The sequence below is a fragment of the Triturus cristatus genome, chromosome 10 (genome assembly GCF_964204655.1).
Source record: "Triturus cristatus chromosome 10, aTriCri1.1, whole genome shotgun sequence".
In the NCBI taxonomy this organism is placed as follows: domain Eukaryota; kingdom Metazoa; phylum Chordata; class Amphibia; order Caudata; family Salamandridae; genus Triturus; species Triturus cristatus.
The window spans coordinates 1,130,787,990-1,130,805,198 of record NC_140593.1 but is presented as its reverse complement, the minus strand read 5'-3'; the positions used below and the strand labels follow the sequence as shown (position 1 = coordinate 1,130,805,198).

General features: G+C 45.9%; 1 protein-coding gene across 2 annotated transcripts in view; it reads right to left on the bottom strand.

Annotated features, from left to right (window-relative positions):
* The window catches only part of NHERF2 (NHERF family PDZ scaffold protein 2), a 347,541-nt gene that overhangs the window by 43,377 nt on the left and 286,955 nt on the right, over nucleotides 1-17,209 (bottom strand). The gene's annotated exons all lie outside the window — the stretch shown is intronic.

Here is a 17,209-nt window from a genome sequence, read left to right as displayed (position 1 = left end):
GACATGAAAAATAATAGGTATCCAACATAGATAATACATGCACAGAGAACAGCCACCGTGACTGACACCGTCCACGCATGAACAGCTATGAGAAATAATAATGCACATATGTCACCAGCGATAATATACGCACAGAGAACAGCCACCAGGTATGATACTACACGCATAAACAACCACCTGGAATGGTAATGTACACAGAAAGACAAAGGTTTCATTTTTTAATTTAATATAATGTGTTATATCAAAATGTATTATAATTTAATATATGATGTATTATATAATATATACATGCATGTGCTGAAAATGTTTAAATATACATTTGTATGTCTATATTTCTATAGCCACATGCATACAAAGTCAGATTTACATGTTAGCTTAAAATGTTTAAATAAGACTTTGAAGGCATGTGTATATACCTATATTCAGTGATAAAACAAAGGTTAAAGTGACATTGTTAGGCGAGGATTTTTTTTTTAAATTGAGATATTCCTACTGCAACTTGATACTACGTTGCAGAACTTGTGAACCTCGACAGAAAGATATTACCGCGTTTATGTTGACTGTCGTATCTATGCATGCCTTCTAATGTCAATTCCAGACCTGTATTAGTTTCATGTTTATATTTTAAAAACCAATAATCATTTAAAGAAAAAAAAAAACATTGTTAAGTAAGCTAATAAATTCTAACTTTGCGTTAAAAAAAAAAACACATTCCTCCTTCGGGCAGTCTACCCCCTCAAGGTCCCTCCCAACTCCATATTTTCCATGAATTCTTCTATTTTTTCCGGGTCCCGTGCCGTGGGACCGCACGGAGGTCCATGCAGTATCCCACAGGGCCCCGGGGTTGGGGATTTGGGGTGGGGGTCAGGGTTTCTCTGGGACACCATCTCATAAACAGAAGAATTCTGTTCATTTTTACGGATCACCCGAATACTTTTAAAGAAAGAGCATAAGTAGATGACATTTTTTTGTGGAAAGTTTCATGAAGATTTGTTAAACGGCACCAAAGTTATTAACAACACGAAAAACACTCTTACTTTATTATAATTAAATAACGGCGATCAGCACTGTGTAATATATATATATTTTTTCCACTGAAGAAAAAAAAAAAGGTTACAGGGACATTATAGTTTGCCTCAGATTTTACTCGTACAAAACCATTTAAATTCAGCAGTTATAGTTACCTGAGCCAACTATAACCAGGTCCACTGGAATTATGTGGCAGGAGAGGGGCAAATTATCTGGCAGGGTTGAGTAAATTATACGACAAGAAAAGGCAAATTATGCGGCACAATGCGGCACATTTTGTGATAGTATTACTTTTCATTTTTTAACATTTTTAAACTCGGTAACACTTACTGGACCTTAGTTGCATTACATTAGAACCCATTGAATATTTATAAAATGGCCTATAATGTGATATTTTTAGCTAAATTTGAGGTTTGCAGGGGATTCTGGGTAGGGAAAGGTTGGGGGATCCACACAAGTCACACCTCCCTGGACTCTCCTGGGTGTCTATTTTTCAGAAATGCCTGGGATTGGTAGGTTTCTCTAGATGGCTGCTGAGCCTGGGTTCAAAAACCAAGGTGACTTCTTTGCAAAACAAGGTCTTTTTGTAATCGATAATTTTGAAGTCTCCACAGTACGTTTTGGGCCATTTCCTGTCACAGGCACTCGGCCTACCCACAGAAGTGAGCCACCATTTCTATCAAGAGACTTGGGGGAATGCTGGGTGGGTGGAAGTTTGTGGCTCCACGCAACTGCAGAACTTTCCATCACAGAAATGTGAGGAAAATGTGTTTTTTGGACCAAGTTGGAGGTTTGCAAGGGATTCTGGGTAACAGAACCTGGTGAGAGGCACACCATTCTCTCCATCTTGGATTCCCCTGGGTGTCTAGTTTAAAAAAATGTACAGGTTTGCTAGGTTTCCCTATATGCCGGCTGAGCTAGGGTCCCAAATCCACAGCTAGGCACATTGCAAAAAATGGTCAGTTTACTGTGGTAAAATGTGACATGTCCATGTTGTGTTTTGGTACAAAAGGGGTGGTGATGGATGGAGCATCAGAACCAATCAAACCCTCACACCCAGTCAACAGATCTGGGTTTGATCCATCACCGTTCTTTAGCCCACTCTGCCACCCCAGTTCAGACATGGCCATATGCAAATCAGTCTGACCCTGTGCCTCATGGGAACAGTCCAGCCCGAACTGCCAAGCCATGCCTTCCCTGGACCGGAAACAAGCTTCCTAGGACCGGTTTCTGGCATTTCAGCCGTCTTCAGCCAGGCTTGCTTGAATCCAGTGGCAAAGTGAGCAAGGGACTCACGTCTGAGCATACCCTGCCAACTTATGGCGAACAAAGCGGTACAAAAGGGGTGGTGATGGATGGAGCATCAGAACCAATCAAACCCTCACACCCAGTCAACAGATCTGGGTTTGATCCATCACCGTTCTTTAGCCCACTCTGCCACCCCAGTTCAGACATGGCCATATGCAAATCAGTCTGACCCTGTGCCTCATGGGAACAGTCCAGCCCGAACTGCCAAGCCATGCCTTCCCTGGACCGGAAACAAGCTTCCTAGGACCGGTTTCTGGCATTTCAGCCGTCTTCAGCCAGGCTTGCTTGAATCCAGTGGCAAAGTGAGCAAGGGACTCACGTCTGAGCATACCCTGCCAACTTATGGCGAACAAAGCGGTACAAAAGGGGTGGTGATCGATTTTATCCACACTCAGTGTGGGAGGGTATGCTCAGACGTGAGTCCCTTGCTCATTGCACCATCAGGATTCAGGCAAGCCGGGCCGACGAAGGCTGTGATGCCAGAAACCGGTCCCCGGAAGCTTGTTTCCTTCCCAGTATAAGAATTGGCTTGGTAGTTTGGTTTTCCCTGTTCCCATCATGCACTGGGACAGGTACAGACTAATTTGCATGTAGCCAGGTTCTGAGCTGGGATGGTGCAGTGAGCTAAAAAACGATGATGGATTAAAACCATGATCTCTTGACTTGGTAAGAGTATTCTGCATCATTCAGAAACTCTGTCCATCACCACCCCCTTTTTCCCAAATCGATTTTATCCACACTCAGTGTGGGAGGGTATGCTCAGACGTGAGTCCCTTGCTCATTGCACCATCAGGATTCAGGCAAGCCGGGCCGACGAAGGCTGTGATGCCAGAAACCGGTCCCCGGAAGCTTGTTTCCTTCCCAGTATAAGAATTGGCTTGGTAGTTTGGTTTTCCCTGTTCCCATCATGCACTGGGACAGGTACAGACTAATTTGCATGTAGCCGGGTTCTGAGCTGGGATGGTACAGTGAGCTAAAAAACGATGATGGATTAAAACCATGATCTCTTGACTTGGTAAGAGTATTCTGCATCATTCAGAAACTCTGTCCATCACCACCCCCTTTTTCCCAAATCGATTTTATCCACACTCAGTGTGGGAGGGTATGCTCAGACGTGAGTCCCTTGCTCATTGCACCATCAGGATTCAGGCAAGCCGGGCCGACGAAGGCTGTGATGCCAGAAACCGGTCCCCGGAAGCTTGTTTCCTTCCCAGTATAAGAATTGGCTTGGTAGTTTGGTTTTCCCTGTTCCCATCATGCACTGGGACAGGTACAGACTAATTTGCATGTAGCCGGGTTCTGAGCTGGGATGGTGCAGTGAGCTAAAAAACGATGGATTAAAACCATGATCTCTTGACTTGGTAAGAGTATTCTGCATCATTCAGAAACTCTGTCCATCACCACCCCCTTTTTCCCAAATCGATTTTATCCACACTCAGTGTGGGAGGGTATGCTCAGACGTGAGTCCCTTGCTCATTGCACCATCAGGATTCAGGCAAGCCGGGCCGACGAAGGCTGTGATGCCAGAAACCGGTCCCCGGAAGCTTGTTTCCTTCCCAGTATAAGAATTGGCTTGGTAGTTTGGTTTTCCCTGTTCCCATCATGCACTGGGACAGGTACAGACTAATTTGCATGTAGCCGGGTTCTGAGCTGGGATGGTGCAGTGAGCTAAAAAACGATGATGGATTAAAACCATGATCTCTTGACTTGGTAAGAGTATTCTGCATCATTCAGAAACTCTGTCCATCACCACCCCCTTTTTCCCAAATCGATTTTATCCACACTCAGTGTGGGAGGGTATGCTCAGACGTGAGTCCCTTGCTCATTGCACCATCAGGATTCAGGCAAGCCGGGCCGACGAAGGCTGTGATGCCAGAAACCGGTCCCCGGAAGCTTGTTTCCTTCCCAGTATAAGAATTGGCTTGGTAGTTTGGTTTTCCCTGTTCCCATCATGCACTGGGACAGGTACAGACTAATTTGCATGTAGCCGGGTTCTGAGCTGGGATGGTGCAGTGAGCTAAAAAACGATGATGGATTAAAACCATGATCTCTTGACTTGGTAAGAGTATTCTGCATCATTCAGAAACTCTGTCCATCACCACCCCCTTTTTCCCAAATCGATTTTATCCACACTCAGTGTGGGAGGGTATGCTCAGACGTGAGTCCCTTGCTCATTGCACCATCAGGATTCAGGCAAGCCGGGCCGACGAAGGCTGTGATGCCAGAAACCGGTCCCCGGAAGCTTGTTTCCTTCCCAGTATAAGAATTGGCTTGGTAGTTTGGTTTTCCCTGTTCCCATCATGCACTGGGACAGGTACAGACTAATTTGCATGTAGCCGGGTTCTGAGCTGGGATGGTGCAGTGAGCTAAAAAACGATGATGGATTAAAACCATGATCTCTTGACTTGGTAAGAGTATTCTGCATCATTCAGAAACTCTGTCCATCACCACCCCCTTTTTCCCAAATCGATTTTATCCACACTCAGTGTGGGAGGGTATGCTCAGACGTGAGTCCCTTGCTCATTGCACCATCAGGATTCAGGCAAGCCGGGCCGACGAAGGCTGTGATGCCAGAAACCGGTCCCCGGAAGCTTGTTTCCTTCCCAGTATAAGAATTGGCTTGGTAGTTTGGTTTTCCCTGTTCCCATCATGCACTGGGACAGGTACAGACTAATTTGCATGTAGCCGGGTTCTGAGCTGGGATGGTGCAGTGAGCTAAAAAACGATGATGGATTAAAACCATGATCTCTTGACTTGGTAAGAGTATTCTGCATCATTCAGAAACTCTGTCCATCACCACCCCCTTTTTCCCAAATCCATGTTGTGTTTTGGGCAGTTAAGTGAAGGGGTTAAAAACGTTAAGCAAACAACGCTGCTTTAAAATGAAAGGCAGTTGGAAAAATTAAGGTGCTTGGCAAGAAGCAGTGTCTGGTTGCTTTTCTATCTCGCCTTATGGCACATTCAACTACTGTGGTGGTGGGTGGGGGCAGGACAAATAGAGCTGGGGCACAGGCCCCACACTAGAGATGCCAATGAGCTGAAACTCTTAAAGAATCAGAAGGTGGGATCTACTTCAGGATCACCTGAACTACTTGAGAAAGCCTATCCCGCGGCAGCACAGACCCAACAGGCTCGCTAGTGAGGATTCCGTTATATATATTAGTGCAGAGGAGGGTAGTAAAAGCACGCCACTACATACAGGCTTATATATCGGCTCAACCCACACTAGGGAGTGCGGCAGGCACACAACACACCCGAAGTTTAGAGTGCAACAGCTCCCTGATATACAAGTAATTCTGCTGGATAAGTGAATAGTACTACACTGCTGTCTGCAGGTGCAACGCCTACCAGGGATTCAGGCCCAGGGAGCTAAATCAAGTATTACTCCCAGTTTAGTTAAAGGAGAAGACATTCAACTAAAGTAACCTTGTACGTCACCGACAGAAAGCAGGAATAGACAGAAAGTAGGCTCTGTGATCAATTTTTTCTTTACACCGACTCTTTGCATGTCTTATTATGTACTCAACAATGAAAATGGAAATATTTAGGTACACTATGGAAATGCTTCTTATAAATCTGTAAATGAAAACTGCAGCACCAATGCAGGAACTCCATAAGCTCAATTCTCTGGATTTCTTATCTGTTGGTGCAAAGCATTTTGAGGAACCTTACTGGCTTCTAAACAACCGGAAGCTCCCTCCGCAGCACTGCTTTGTTACCAACTCTGCTCCCAGTACTATTCTTAGTACTGAGGCCTTAATCAGTCAGATCAAATCCATGAACTTGCACAGCTGGTATGAGAATGTCCAGCAATGGGGGGCTGATGAGGGATGCTGAAGTATCCAAAAGGCGGAAGCGGAGGTTCTCTACCAAGGTAGGGATCCAGTGTAGTGTAAATTCTCTTATTAATGACATCCATTGACAAAGAAACCTCCCAGCTGACATATGCTCATCAAGAGCAATCTAGCAGTTCCCCAACAAGCATTGGCAAATCAAATAGTTCGACGACAAGAGTTACTGGCTTTGTAAATGTTTTTTACTCCTGTCTGTACATCAGCATGGTTTAAAGTAAAAACAAAAAAGTGATATGATGGGGGCAACAGAGAGGGAGGGTGTGTGGAGACAACACAGACAACAGACACAATTAGCCTTGTGCCAAAATCACGTATCCTTCACCCACATTGATGTGGAAGCTATTTGCTGCAGACAGGCCTATGAGGGGAGTTGTAATACGTTTTGTGTGTGCCAGTGGTTTGTGCAGTGAAGGGGATGCCAGTATGGAACACAGTAGAGCCATATGTGCCTTGAACATTTTTTCTGCTTTGCAGAAATCATGAGACAGCGTCTGACAGACAGAAGGGGGAGAGACACAAGCGAGGTGCCTGCTTATGTAATCTGGCGCACCTTAAACTAGGGGCTTCACCTCACCCTTTGCACAAGTCCATTTTGCATGTGGCTTGCACAAAAAGTATTTTTTGCATGTGCAAAAACATTTTGTGAATCCGGCAACATAAAATGGGCTGTGAATCTGGCAGGTGGGTCTCCTCAGCGTCCATTTTCTCTGCCATGACCTCAGGTATAGGTGGATCAGGTGCCTCGGTGTAGGCACAATTCTAGAACCAATGTGCCTTACAGTATAACTATTAAAACCTTTCTTGTCCTGTCTTTTTGTGGTTCAGCGCACTGATGCTTTTAACAGGCCTCATAGTGCCTCCAAAATGGACACGGGCTGAAATTTAAAAAAAATACCCAGGAGTCCAAGCGCTCTCAGAAGATGGACCACGTTATTTTACCACCAAAAAGACACTCACTGACACAAATGATCATATAGTTACAGAGAACTTTTTTGAGCACTTATGATAAAAGTCGAAGTCACAGTAACCCGGAAGGTAACCTGTGAGCCTTGGATTACACAATAGCAAAGATCCAACAACTGGCGTGCTAACTGCATTGTTGGACTCTAGGTGCTTCCAGGGTGATAACTTGATTTACACTGTAGGCCTGGTTCACAAAACTTCTCTGGGAAATTAGGAGGTACATTAGGAGAAATGCAAGCATACTCCACACCAAGTCACAGCAAAAGAAAATGTGAATTGTTCCTTACACGCTTGCTGAGTTTTGGATCCAGCTGAGTGCTATTATCACTTTGGAGACAAGTCATAACTGTTTGTTGACGAAATTGTACACAATATTAGTTTATTATTGCTTGCCAATTCAGTGTCCAGGTCTACAACTCTTTTGTGAATTTGCAGGAGGTAAATCTACAGTAGCCATGCAGTATTTCCATTGCCTGACTTCGGTATGTCCTCTGAAACGCCGATAGTTCTTCAAAAAGGAAGTCAAAGTGCTCTTGATGAAGACATTTCTGCCTCTGACTGGCTATTCAAGTGGATACTGAGGTCACAGACGCAGTTCTGTGGCCCAGCTGCTATGGTCACCAGATTCCCTTTGCTCTATATGACTTTGTATCTTCTGCTTTGTGGGTTCTGCTTTGATTGCATGTATCGGTATTCCTCTTGATGTATAAATTGTAAAGCGCTCTGATACCCCAGTGGTCATGTTCGAGCAATAGAAAACTTTCCAAATAAATAAAGCACCGTTTTTTGGGGTACTGGAATTAGGCGTACGTAATGTTTACGTTGGGTACATCACACACAGGAAAATACATTTGGTAGCACTAGAAGTGCATCTGGGTTTTGATTCACGCATGCAGAACATCTTTTATTAGCATACCCCCGATACTACAGGAGTAACCTCTGTGGCTTGGCCCCTCAATATTACAAATGCTCATGGCTCTAAACATGAGTAAACAGGGTTTGAGCCTGCTTGTCCTTGCTACTACCCCTCGCACACTGTTTCACAGGGGCAGTTATGTCCTGCTGGTGGTAACTCTGTGCAAAACTGGTGCTAGAGGAATTTGCCCTGATGGGGGCAACTGCGAAACTTGGTGCAAACCTATATTTAGCTCTTGCTCGGAGCCTAAATGACCCCACTATGGTGATCCCAAAACCTGCACTTTATGAAGAAGCTAAACCTCCCCCCTCAAAGATACTATCAAGCACTGCCTGCCAATATTTATTGAGGACTTTTATATATAGCGTGAACGACATTTTGTAGACCACAGAACGCTTTACAGTGATGGCAGAGCATACACAGGATCACATGTAATCAACTTATGTGATAGTCAACTTACAAAGAGAATGTAGCTGCAAATAGAGAACATAATATACTCATACTGCCGGTTACATCACACAGCAGTTTCCAAACAGGGCAATATATGTTCCTGATTGCTGAGCATCCTTGAGAGGGGCCGGTCTTCAGGAGACAGTCTTGTTTCTACTCAGAATCACTCAATCAAGTAATGGTAACCTGATTTTGAAAACTGAAAACGGGGACACTTCGCTAAAGTAGGACTAGAAAATCATATCGACCTAAGGGCGCGAAATGACTTAAAAGATATCGCTCGCCAACATGGAATTTTGTGATATATGCTGGGACAGAGGATGCAAATCGGTGACTATTTACAGTTAATTCTGGAAGCTGGATTACTCAATACTAAGTGGCTCCCCAATGAAAATAAGAATATTCCACATTCTGTTTTTACTGTGATTCTTTGGTTAAAAAAAACTTATTGATATAAAAACTTGGCATTGGTCTGAGCTTTTACCATATGGAAATGCAATGAAACAGCACAAAGGTGTTTCTTGCTGACAATGTGTCCTTGCACTTCCTGATGACGTCAGTGGGGTGAGAAATATACAGTGTCTTTACAGGTACCTCCAGTGCTCTGACTGGGCGTTGATATGTTACATTAGCGTAATTGATGTGGTTGTTATTTACAGCAGTGAGAAACGGCAGACATTGGTATGAAGCACTATTTAGGAGAATAAGGTATCATAATTTTATGGTCTGGTATGACAGCGCAGCTATCACCAGACAATTATGTCAGAATCACCAGGAGGGGGTTTCACTCCACCCACATGTTGGAAGCCAGGAGTACAAGTCTAGCTTGGACAGAAGCTGTATGCTTCCACAAAAAAGTAATTGCCCTCCACACAGCTGTGATCATTTTGTATATTTACCCAGCTGCCCAAGCTTAAACTTTCTTGGCGCACACATGACATTGTAATGCTAGCTGCGGCGCGAATTCTGCCGCAGCGCTGGGGGGGGTTTGGGGGGTTGACGGCGCCGCTATGCTCATGACGGAACCACGCTGTCATGAGTCACGGGCGAGCTGTGCTCATGACGGCGTGGTTCCGTCATGACTCCACCCTCTTGAGCTAATCGCCCGCACAGGCGGGGAATTAGCGCCGCGTGGGCGGAGCGGCCGCCAACGGCCGCAGCATGACGGAACCACTCCGTCATGAGCACACGGCGCCCGTGGCTCATGACGGAGTGGTTCCGTCAAAGGCATGCAAGGGGTTAAAGTGTTTTTGATTACTAGATCATTCGCTGTTATCGGGCAGCAGCACAGATGGGAGGGGGCAGTAATAAACCTACAAGGATTTTTAGGTCTGGCTTGACAGTGCAACTATCACCTGAACTTTTAATGTACACCAATATTAATCTACAGTTCTTTGCTTCCACACAAACATATGCAAAAACAACAAGGTGATGGATAGAATGCTTGAATTAATCTCAGCCATAGGCAATCGCTTGGGTCACATCCCAATCCATCCTTTTTATTGCCCACCATGCCACCTCAGTTTGAACCCAGGCATATGCAACTCAGTCTTGACCCTGCTCCTCATGGGAACAGTCCAGCCCGAACTGCCAGGCCAGGTACACTAGCAACCTAGGACCAGTTTCGCCCTAGTTTGAGCTCTTCAGCCAGGTCCAGCTTGGTTCCAGTGGCACAGTGAGACCCACATCTGGGCATACCCGTCACACTTAGGGCGGCGAATGCAACTGCAAAAACAACAAGCATTGGCATAGCCAATAGGTCTCGCCTTTGGGACCTTATAAGTGTTTAGCCATGTAACACTTGCATAACTAAATACTTATAAGGTCCCAAAAGCAAGACCTATTGGCTATGCCAAGGGGCCGCGAAAGTGAAAGTGATCGCTATCAAACATCAAAGCGGCCGTGAAAGTAAAAGTAATCGCGGTGCGCGCGCCCGCGCACATGCACTGTAGCTCTAGGCTGGCCTGGTAGCACTTTTTGGAGCCCTCTCAAAAAGTCTCGCCAGACCAGCACATGCGCTGGGTCAGGCGAGACCTAAAAAGGTGATGGACGGAATGTTATGTTATTGGGAATTTGAGGAGGGCGCGTACACAGTCCGGTCTCTTGGCGCTGAGTTAGTAAACCGTCATCATCTGAACCCGCACCTAGTTAAAAGCTTGAGTAAATAGCCATGTTTTCAACATCTTTCTAAAACACATGTAGTTTGCTGCTTGTCTGATTGCGATGGGCAGAGAGTTCCAGAGTTGGAGAACTAACATGGAGAACCGTGTCCCTCCCATCCTTTTGCGTATACATCTCGGGACCATCAGTAAATTCCTTTGAGCAGATCTGAGATTATGTTTCAGGGAATATCTATGGATCCTTGCAGATATGTACTTGGGACCTTCGCTGTGGATCGCTTTGAAAATAACGCATCCTGTGTCACTGGGACCCAATGAAGCCCCTTCATCAGAGGCTTCGTGTGGTAAAATCTTGGCTGTTGGCTGTTGAAAAATGATTCTAGCCGCTTGATTTTGTACCATCTGAAGTCTACGATTTTGGTTAATAGGGAGAACCAGATGCAGCACATTGGTGTAATCAATTCTGGACAAAATCAAAGCCATTATGATTAAAATGCTGGCCTCTCTAGTGAAAAAGCTTCACATTTTTCTGAACTTCCTAATTCGAAGAAAACAAGAGGCTGTAACCATGCTTATCTGGGGTTTCATGGATGGGTTCACATCAATTTGAACGCAGAGACTTTTTGCCATGCTCTTGAGATTAGGTGGGGGACCTAACTCTGTTGGCCAGTAAGCAGGAGTCCAATAGTTTAATTTATTATTGGGGATGACAATCTGTTTTGTCAAAGTTAAGTTTTAGCTGGTTGCTATTCATCCAGTCTCTGATGAATAGCATAGTATTCTAGAAGAATACCTTACAGTCCGATGGCTCATCAATTGCAAAAATCATCTGCATATCCTCTGCATAGTTATAGATTTTTAACTTTTGTTGTTGTAAGGTATGTATCAAGGGGTAATATAAAGATTAAAGAGATGGGCGGACAGGGAGGAGCCCTGTGGTACCTCGCAATTCGCGCTTACTTTAGCAGAGCTGTAAGGTGAGAGGCGGACTGACTAGATACGATCCTTTAAAAAGGATTTCATCCAATTTAAAGCAGTTCCCCTGAATCCCATGGTCAACGGTATCAAATGCTGCCGACAGGTCTAGTAGTACCAGTGCCTGTGTGCATCCCTCATCAGCCCTGCCATTTAAGTCGTCCACCACAGATAAGAGGATTCATTCGGTGGAATACTAGAATTAATCTCAGCCACAGGCAATCGCTCAGCCCACATCCCAATCCATCTTTTTTTAGCAAAACATGACCTGGATTGCTAGCCTTTCGGTTCCAAACGGAGGTGGCATGGTGTGCAAAATAACGATGGACTGGGCTGCAGCCTGAGTAATTACCAGTGTCTGAGATTAATTCAAGCTTTCCATCCATCACCTTTTATATACTTTCATATGTTGCCCTAAGTGGTACGGGTATGCTCAGACGTGGGTCCTGTGCACACTTACAGTAAAAAAAAAAAAAAAAAAAAGCAAATAATGAAGAGAGCCGCCAGCAAGAGAGTGGTGCTATTTATTTACCGCTTTGGGCTCACTGGGTGCTTTGTGACCCCTCCCGTCTTGATGTGCGGGGACAGAGTGTGCACAGACTGCGCTCACTACCCACTTGAGCATACCATGGATACCTCCCCATGCAAACAGAAATGTGCTATGACCCCCCCCTCGCCCCACCTTATCTCAACCAACATCGAGTCGGCCCTGCCACATGCCACAATTTGAACATGTGCCAGCAGCCACTACACAACCCGCCGAGCTAACTTACCTGCAAAGCAACCAACCCAACATGATCGAAAACTGCAGCTTAATTATCTTCTAAAATAAGTCGGAAAATTTGCATTCAAAAGGCCACCGCACTTCGCGCACATAGATATGGGGCGGGGCGAAGGGGAATGGGGGAGGGTGTTGGCGGGGAGGCGGTTTGGAGCGAAGGGAAAAAAAAGTACCCGAATCCGAGCACAACCAACTGAAGGACACTAATAAAGACAAATTAATTAGTACTTAGATCCAGCTCTATCAAGAGTCAAACACACAAGCGCGATGACCAATGAGAAGCAACATAATGAGAGTGACTATGAAGCCAAGCAATGATCTGTAATAGCCGGGCTCTAAGACCGTTTTCTTTTTTTTTCTCAGGTACACAAATGTTTGTGGCTACCCTATGTTGTATGCGAATCCTAGAACTTCAGTCAGCGCATCCTGTAGCGACTGAACTTTGGGAACACAGTCTTTTTCAGACAGCCAAAGGCCATCCTGTGGCCGGAGTATGCATCATATAACCCGGGGGTCGTTCCAGACAGGCATGGCTAGCTCAAAGCAGAGCTGGCTTCACACTACTACTCTAGGTTAACACACCTATGATGGTGACGGGAACAGCCCATGTGAAGGAACCTGTAAATGCACTTATGTATTTTGTCCTAGTAATGGACACGGAGATGAGCACCATTGCTTTGGTCAAGCTTCAAGGATTTCCCAGACGTGGGACCCGTGCTCACTACGCCACTGGAGTCAAGCTATCCTGGCTGATGACGGCTGATAGCCAGAAACCGGTCCTAGGATGCTCGATTCCGGTCCAGGGAAGACATGGCTTGGCAGTTTGGTCTGGACTGTTCCCATGAGGCACAGGGTCAAGACTGATTTGCATATGGCCATGTCCTAACTGGGGTGGTGTAGTGGGCAAAAGAACGATGGATTTAACCCAGATCTCTTGACTGGGGGAGAATGTCTGCATTGTCAGCATTCCGTCCATCATTTGTTTGTTGTAACGCTTTTCGCCCTAAGTGGGATGGGTATTCCCAGACGTGGGACCCGTGCTCACTACGCCACTGGAGTCAAGCTATCCTGGCTGATGACGGCTGATAGCCAGAAACCGGTCCTAGGATGCTCGATTCCGGTCCAGGGAAGACATGGCTTGGCAGTTTGGTCTGGACTGTTCCCATGAGGCACAGGGTCAAGACTGATTTGCATATGGCCATGTCCTAACTGGGGTGGTGTAGTGGGCAAAAGAACGATGGATTTAACCCAGATCTCTTGACTGGGGGAGAATGTCTGCATTGTCAGCATTCCGTCCATCATTTGTTTGTTGTAACGCTTTTCGCCCTAAGTGGGATGGGTATTCCCAGACGTGGGACCCGTGCTCACTACGCCACTGGAGTCAAGCTATCCTGGCTGATGACGGCTGATAGCCAGAAACCGGTCCTAGGATGCTCGATTCCGGTCCAGGGAAGACATGGCTTGGCAGTTTGGTCTGGACTGTTCCCATGAGGCACAGGGTCAAGACTGATTTGCATATGGCCATGTCCTAACTGGGGTGGTGTAGTGGGCAAAAGAACGATGGATTTAACCCAGATCTCTTGACTGGGGGAGAATGTCTGCATTGTCAGCATTCCGTCCATCATTTGTTTGTTGTAACGCTTTTCGCCCTAAGTGGGATGGGTATTCCCAGACGTGGGACCCGTGCTCACTACGCCACTGGAGTCAAGCTATCCTGGCTGATGACGGCTGATAGCCAGAAACCGGTCCTAGGATGCTCGATTCCGGTCCAGGGAAGACATGGCTTGGCAGTTTGGTCTGGACTGTTCCCATGAGGCACAGGGTCAAGACTGATTTGCATATGGCCATGTCCTAACTGGGGTGGTGTAGTGGGCAAAAGAACGATGGATTTAACCCAGATCTCTTGACTGGGGGAGAATGTCTGCATTGTCAGCATTCCGTCCATCATTTGTTTGTTGTAACACTACCCACTTGAGCATACCATGGATACCTCCCCATGCAAACAGAAATGTGCTATGACCCCCCCCTCGCCCCACCTTATCTCAACCAACATCGAGTCGGCCCTGCCACATGCCACAATTTGAACATGTGCCAGCAGCCACTACACAACCCGCCGAGCTAACTTACCTGCAAAGCAACCAACCCAACATGATCGAAAACTGCAGCTTAATTATCTTCTAAAATAAGTCGGAAAATTTGCATTCAAAAGGCCACCGCACTTCGCGCACATAGATATGGGGCGGGGCGAAGGGGAATGGGGGAGGGTGTTGGCGGGGAGGCGGTTTGGAGCGAAGGGAAAAAAAAGTACCCGAATCCGAGCACAACCAACTGAAGGACACTAATAAAGACAAATTAATTAGTACTTAGATCCAGCTCTATCAAGAGTCAAACACACAAGCGCGATGACCAATGAGAAGCAACATAATGAGAGTGACTATGAAGCCAAGCAATGATCTGTAATAGCCGGGCTCTAAGACCGTTTTCTTTTTTTTTCTCAGGTACACAAATGTTTGTGGCTACCCTATGTTGTATGCGAATCCTAGAACTTCAGTCAGCGCATCCTGTAGCGACTGAACTTTGGGAACACAGTCTTTTTCAGACAGCCAAAGGCCATCCTGTGGCCGGAGTATGCATCATATAACCCGGGGGTCGTTCCAGACAGGCATGGCTAGCTCAAAGCAGAGCTGGCTTCACACTACTACTCTAGGTTAACACACCTATGATGGTGACGGGAACAGCCCATGTGAAGGAACCTGTAAATGCACTTATGTATTTTGTCCTAGTAATGGACACGGAGATGAGCACCATTGCTTTGGTCAAGCTTGCGACTACTAAAACACAACGTTTGTTGAGCTTGAGGGACAAGAGAGCATGATGTGTGTTCTGAGTTGATCTACTCTTAACAAAACACTGCCCGCAGCCACAAGCATGAGGATTTATCAGCGGTGGTGTGCATGCATGCGGGGTTTACATCATCTGTGGGTTCACTACGTCAGTGTGACTAAACCTTGCACAGTCTAGCAATGGGGACTCCAGTATCCTGTCATTTTCACAAGAGAGAGAGAGAGAGAGAGAGGAGAGAGAGAGAGAGAGAGAGAGGAGAGAGAGAGGAGAGAGAGAGAGAGAGAGAGAGAGAGAGAGAGAGAGAGAGAAGCTGCCTCTTCTATGCCGCATTCGCTCAGTGCGTCAATCAATTCTCTTTAAAATAAGTATCTTGAGGACAGGGAAAAGGGTACAATTATAGTATTAGAAAGATTTACTTCCGTTCCCAGAGGCGGTGTTCGAAGACTTACGCAATACACGTCTCAGCTAGAAGAGCAGCGTCTAAAGATAGTTACAGCTCGTTTCGCACTTAGTAGGACACAGGTGCGCCAAGTGCTTCTAATAGCAGAGAGACCTTGGGGATGGAAGATAAGTGAGTTTTGTATGTTCGGTTCACCGTTCTCTGCTGGCCAGCAGCATCTCGTCCACACGGGGCAATAACACAACTGAAAATAACCCGCTTAAATCAACCAGAGGCCTTAACCGTCCCCTGCGAGGTAGACATCGTGGATAAGTTCAGTTGGGGTCTCTTGCCACTCCCTGACAGGGACGCAATGGCCGATTCCGATTTTAGTATAACCCTTTGACTTCAACCTTTTGAAGTACTCAATTGGAGGTTTAACGACGGACACTGTGTTTATAGGAGGTCATTGCTATTTTGAGCAGACATGAGAATGTTAAGTGTCAGAGGGGTTCTTCCAGGGCTAGGTTGGACATATGAGACGAAGACAAACCGCCGGGTAGGCTGAGGACCAGGGGGCTGCATTTAGGGGTGGATGGATGGATGAATCAGCTCTTCAGCATGTTATCACCCCTGGGAGAAGGCACAATTTTCTGGTATAATTTTCCCATCCAGAAGACAGCTGGACTTACTCGCTCCACACGTGCGATACATGTGGATAGTACGGGCTGATTTTACCTCCCAGCTGACAACCAGCTCCCTCAGTGTTCCTCAATTTAAGATCTAGAAAGCACTCAAAGACCTTTGGGAGAAGTACCCATGACTGCCGAACACAGTTTAAGTCATAACAAGTCTCAAGCGGGAGGCTGTGCGTAGTTGTTCAAAGGAAAAAAGGAGGGAGGGGACCCACACACTACAGTGTATTAGAAAAAATGATAGGACAACAAAAACAGAAAATAGAAATCACCACTTGCAGGCTTCATCTTTGCAAATAAAGTAAGCCAGCCTCAATTACAAAGAAAGTTTCTACAAGCTATTTTGTGGCTTTGATTACTTCGGTACCCTTGAGGGCAAAGCGAAAAACAAAATTTGGAGAAAAACTAAAATTGCGTTGAGGGCACCAAGCAATGGTAAAGTTTCTTTAGCCACCTAATACAGGCAAGCGCTCTCTCCGTGTTACGATGGGTATGTTTGGCTACGGACATGGCAGTTTTCTAGCACAGACAGTCTGTGCAACTATTTGGTGCTGGCTGGTATGTGCATGGGCCTCCCATATGTAACAATACAGGTTGCAGCACTGGAGTGAAGCCCCATCCACCCTTTGAGAGAAAGGCTCCAGCCAAGACTGCTGCCAACGTCTCTGTGCCGTCAGGGGAGTTTGACACTGTTCACTACCAAAGCAGTGCAGATGAGCATCACTAGACAGCAACAGAAGTTCGACTAAAGATACCACCGCAGGATAAAAAGATTGGGGGGAAAAATGAGATGCCACCGCAGGGATGATGGAAATAACTAATCTCAAACTGCAGTGCTTGATTTGTTTGAAAAAATATAAGTAAATAATTATTACGGCTCCCGATTTTATGGTAT